Source organism: Scylla paramamosain, chromosome 23 (genome assembly GCF_035594125.1).
Source record: "Scylla paramamosain isolate STU-SP2022 chromosome 23, ASM3559412v1, whole genome shotgun sequence".
NCBI classification, from domain to species: domain Eukaryota; kingdom Metazoa; phylum Arthropoda; class Malacostraca; order Decapoda; family Portunidae; genus Scylla; species Scylla paramamosain.
The window spans coordinates 1,715,486-1,721,051 of NC_087173.1; positions in this window are offsets into that span (position 1 = coordinate 1,715,486).

Sequence of the window (5,566 nt, forward strand, 5' to 3'; positions counted from 1 at the left end):
CACACGCCCTCCTTCACTCCTTAAGACAGTAAGTTTTATAAGAGTGGAGTTTTATGGCATCTTTCAGTTGAATCTTCTTCCCTTGTGCGTGAAAAAAAAAAAAATAATAATAATCATGCTTCCTTATGCCCCGGTGGCCAGCCATGCCCCATACTCCATGCTCCGTGCTCCTCACACCCTCCTTTCCACTCCAGCGGGCAGCAACCTAAGCCGCCTAATGTTTGACCTTGGATCTTCCTCGTATCAAGAATAGCATAACGATAAATAATAAATCTTGATGCCCTCCTGCCCCAGTCATGCTCCACACTCTACGCCCTCAGCTGCACACGCTCTCCTTTCCACCCCAGCGGACAGACAGACAGACAGTAACCCAAGCTGCCTAATCCACACGGGCGCTACTCATGCCGCCGCCTCGTGAGTCACGGTGCGTGCCGGAAGAGCAGCGGCTTGGTGTTATCGACGCCACTCCGTGCAGGGCGCCAATCCTGAGGGGCCGAGGAGGCGCCAGAGAAGGCACACGAGCCTACCAGTTTGCCGCAGCCACGAGTCTTGCAGCACTCACGTCGGGAACAGCTGCGCCACTGCTGCTTCCCTCCCCCTACTCCCTCTCTCCCCCCGCCCTCTGCTTCGCCCAGGTTTGCTTAGGTATTCTGTCTAAAAGGAGACCTGCACCTCTTTCCCTGGGATTGGAATTTGATGTTTAAAGATTTACAGGCTTTCTGGGAGATGGGCGGGCAGGGTACTGGGGAGGGCAGGGAAGGAAGGCGCTGGTGCTGGTACTCGCCTGGTCTTGAGGATGGAGGGGGTGTGGGGGGAGTGAGGAGGGAGTGAGAAGGGGGGTATGCCGTGTCTTGGTCTTGGTACTTGCTTGGCTTAAGGGAAGGGTGGTAGGGGAGTGAGGAGGGGGTGTGGGAGGGTGGAGAGTAAGAAGGGGGGAGTGAGGAGGAGGTTTGGGAGAGTGGGAGGAGTGTCATGTCTTGGTCTGGGAGGAGGGGGGCTGTGGGAGGGTGAGGAGTGAGGGGGAGGTGTGGGAGGTTAGGAGTGCCATGCCTTGGTGCTGTCAAAGAGGGGACATGACGTGGCACTCTAAGCCCCAAAGTTGTCACCGCGGCGATCAGAAATATATGCATAACTCTGTGGGGACTAAGCCGTGAACCCAGCAGCTCTTAATCCCTCTCTGCATGACGCGCGGGAACACTCTGACAGGGACGCCGCCGCCCTGCCGCAGAGAGAGAGAGAGAGAGAGAGGGAGGGAGGGAGGGAGGGAGGGAGGGAGGCTAGTACCGCACCCTGCCAGCAAGTCCCGTGTTAAGGTCCATAGTTTCTCGTCCTTGCCTCACTGCAGGTTATTAACTAACACTTCGCTGCCTCGTATTCTCAAACACTTCCTTCCTTCATGCGGGCTACTGGACTAGTTTCAAAGGGCACAGAGGTAAATAGTCTGTTTTTATTGCTGTTTATCCTCCGGGATGATGGAGTATTACAGTTAAACTATCACTGTAATCATAAAAACATTCTTGAAAACGACTCTAATTGGTAGTAGAGCTTGCTAGAATTAGTCAAGGAAAGACGGCGAGGCATTTAAGGATATCGCCTTCACTACAGATTCAGATTAGTGGTTATTAGTGAGTATTACACGGTTGGTAGGCGTTAAACCACACGTCTTACTAAAATTACTGAATAGAACATTAAAACTAACAATAAAACGTTAATTGAGTGAACGTAACTTGATATAACAAAATCATCCCACCTAATCTAACCTAATAGAAACTCATTCTAACTTAAATTTAGCCTTACCTGACCTAACTTAATCGAACCTAACGTAAATTCTTTCAATAATTCAAACTTAGCCTTCCGTAATTAAAACAGGAGAGAGAAAAAAAGAAAAAAAGGAAAAAAAAGAAAAGCTGTCGTATGTTCCTTCTCTCCCTTCCCTTTATGCGGTGAGGACTCGGAGCAATAATGATCTTCACTATTTTTATACCACATCTTAGTTTTCTTTCCATCATTTTCCCTGTCAGCCATTAATTGATCCTGAAATTGGACTCACGCACGCACACGCACACTCACGCACGCCAAGCCAAACCCTTAGTCAATATTCCATTTACATTTGGGCCTTTGCAGTGGCGGGAGGCGTAAGTTTGTAAAATCCGCGTGATATAGTTTGACTTTTCTGAATATTAAAGGAGGGAGAAGAGAAGGCAGCGGAATATGAAAGGAAAGTCACAAGAGCGGCCCGGACGTGGCAGGAGGCGAGACTTGCGCCCTTATGATGGAAGTGAGGATATCGTGGTGGTGGTGTGGGCGAGGGCTAATAAGATGGAGAGAGAGAGAGAGAGAGAGAGAGAGAGAGAGAGAGAGAGAGAGAGAGAGAGAGAGAGAGAGAGAGAGAGAGAGACCTATGATAATGTGAATTACTTTTCTGTTTCTTTCTTTCGTGTTTTCTTAAGGTTTGTGTCCATTTCCTCCTCCTCCTCCTCCTCCTCCTCCTCCTCCTCCTCCTCCTCCTCCTCCTCCTCCTCCTCTTCCATTATCGACACGTAAGCTGTCATAATTACTTTTCCCTCGAGACATTTGACTGGCATTTTTGCAGCGGGTCGTTTCGTCCTGTCAGTTTGCATGTTCCTGTCTGTCTGCCTGTCCGTCACTCCGTCCGACCGTCTGCCTGCCTGCCTACCTGCCTGTCTGTCTGTAGCTCTACCTGTCCGTCTGTCTGTCTTTCTATTGCTTTATCTTGTACATTCTGTCTCTTTTGGTTCTTGAATTTATTTATTTCTTTACTATGTTTTCAAATATTTTCCTTTGTGTACCTGTCTGTACCTTGTCTGTTACCAATATCTCTCTATGTGTCTGTCTGTCTGTCTGTCTGTCTGTCTGTCTGTCTGTCTGTCTGTCTGTCTGTCTGTTGCTTTTTCTTACATTTTGTCTTTCCTGGTTCTCGAATTCTTTTCTTTTCCTCTTTGTTTTCACGTATTTTCCTTGTTTTTCTCACTTGGACCTTCTCTTGTCACCTCTTCCTGTCTTTGTCTTTTTCTTTTCTTTTTTTTTTGTTTTTACCTTTCACATTTTATCTCCTTTTCTCGAATTCAGCGTTGTCCTCTTTGTTTTCATGCATTTTCCTTGTCTTTCTTCCCTGCACCTTCTCTCGTCGCCTCTACCTGTCAGTATCTCGTGTTATATTTAACGTGGCGTGTCGTGTGTCCATCTGAGCTTATCTTTTTTATAGTTATTTTTATCTCGCCTCACGTCTGTCTGTCTGTACCTTCCCATAAAAGTGTTTTCCAAGTATTTTCCACTCATGACGAAAATATTTTGCGGTGTGATCGTAAAATGCAAATCTTCGTCAAGCAACATTTCGTCAGAGAGAGAGAGAGAGAGAGAGAGAGAGAGAGAGAGAGAGAGAGAGAGAGAGAGAGAGAGAGAGGGTTATGTTATTTTTATTATCTAATGATCAAAGGTTCGCAGACATGCAATATATCAAATCCTCTCTTGCGTCCTTCCTCTTCCTCCTCCTCCTCCTCCTCCTCCTCCTCCTCCTCCTCCTCCTCCTCCTCCTCCTCCTCCTCCTCCTCCTCCTCCTCCTCGACCTCCTTTTCTGTGGCTTTTTGCAGAAATGGAAAACCGAGAAATGGTGTTGATACAATTTTGTTTTTTCAGTTCTTTCTCTTTACGGTAATTTTGTGTCTCGGATTGCTTCTTCTTTCACCGTCCGTTATTATTATTATTATTGTTATTGTTATTATTATTATTATTATTATTATTATTATCTCGCCCTTTTCCTTGTAATATTTCAAGTTTGCCTTTTTAAGTAACTTATTTTTGCATTTTTCCCTTTTTTTTTCAGGTAAGTTTCTTAACTATACTTGTGAAATTCCATGATTCTACTATACTGTAATTCTCAAGTATTTTGAAAAAGTAATTATGGTTTTTGTCTTTTATTTTCTTTTCTCGATAATTTGAAAAGGTTGCGTCTGTTTTCATTTTGTTCCTCTTTCTCTTTTTTCATTTTTTCTCTTTCCTTTTCCTTATGTTAATTTTTAATCTCATTTCGTCTCTCTGATTCAATACTGATCAAAGACCTTGGCCAGCGAATTCTAATACTCTCTCTCTCTCTCTCTCTCTCTCTCTCTCTCTCTCTCTCTCTCTCTCTCTCTCTCTCTCTCTCTCTCTCTCTCTCTCTCTCTATCTGATCCTTTTCCATTTCGTTATACACGTGTTCTGTCTGTGTGTGTGTGTGTGTGTGTGTGTGTGTGTGTGTGTGTGTGTGTGTGTGTGTGTGTGTGTGTGTGTGTGTGTGTGTGTGCCTGTGATTGAGTTCTGTTTGTCTGGATTGTAAATTGATAGGCAAGGTTATGTGTTTGTTTTCTTCACACACACACACACACACACACACACACACACACACACACACACACACACACACACACACACACACACACACACACACACACACACACTGAAGAACAAAGAAGTTTTAGATCATTAACCTTTCTTTCTTTTCTTTCTCTTTTCATCCTCTTTTTTTTTTATTCTCCTCCTTTCATCCATTTTAAATACGTCAACACTTCACTGTCCCTTTTATTCTTTCATCTATTTTTAAACTTTTATGAATATTTCAGTTGTATTCAGTCTATCCTTTTCTACTTTTCTTTTTTTTTTTTTTTTTCAGTAAGTCCTTCTCTAAATTTAAAAAGTCCTCATTTATTCTCTTTGTATTACGTGTTTTCTTTATTTCGTGTGTTTTATGTCCTCTGTTTTTTTATCTTATTCTTTCTGTTTATATTCTTTTTATTTACTGTATCGTATCGCTTTCTTTCTTTCTCAATAAGTTGCCTTCTATTTTTTTTCATTATTTATTCTATGTATAGGTGTATTTCTAATCTATAAGTCACTAAGTATGCTTATTTTAATTTTTTGACTCTGTTTTACTGTTTTATCTTTCCTTGTTCGGTAAATCGTCCTCCAAATTTAGTATCTTTATATATTCTCTTTGCGTATTATTTTTTTCTTCTGTTAATTACCGTCTATGTTAGTTAAATATTCCTGACTCTGTTTTGCCATTTCCTTTTTCCTTTTCTTTCAATAAGTCACCGTCTAAATTCACCATTTTTTTATTTACTTTTCTCTGCGTCTTTTTTTTCCTTTTTCTCAGCGAGTCACGCTATTTTTTCGTATCTGTAGATGATAGTCCATGTTTAATCTTATTTACTCTTTTTCAGTAAGTCATCCTCTAAATTTAGCATCTTTTTTACTTACTTTATCCCTGCGTCTCTCTTTTCCTCGGCGGGTAAAGTTCCCTCTCCCTCTCTCCCGCTCTCCTTCTTGTCTTGGCTTCCCCTGAGTGCCGGCCTCGCTTTAATGAGAATCTGGTCTAATGGAGGATTTGTTTCGCCTCCCCAGCGGCCAGTTGACTCTAATTATAATGTTGTCTTGCAGTTCACAGACGAGAGAGTAACAGAGTGAAGCTTCGGTCTGGGTTCTGAAACTCTTCGCTCTCAACACCAATATTTCAGAAACCTGTATTTAGGATGGATTTGCTCTCTCACCACCACTACTTTTCGTGGCA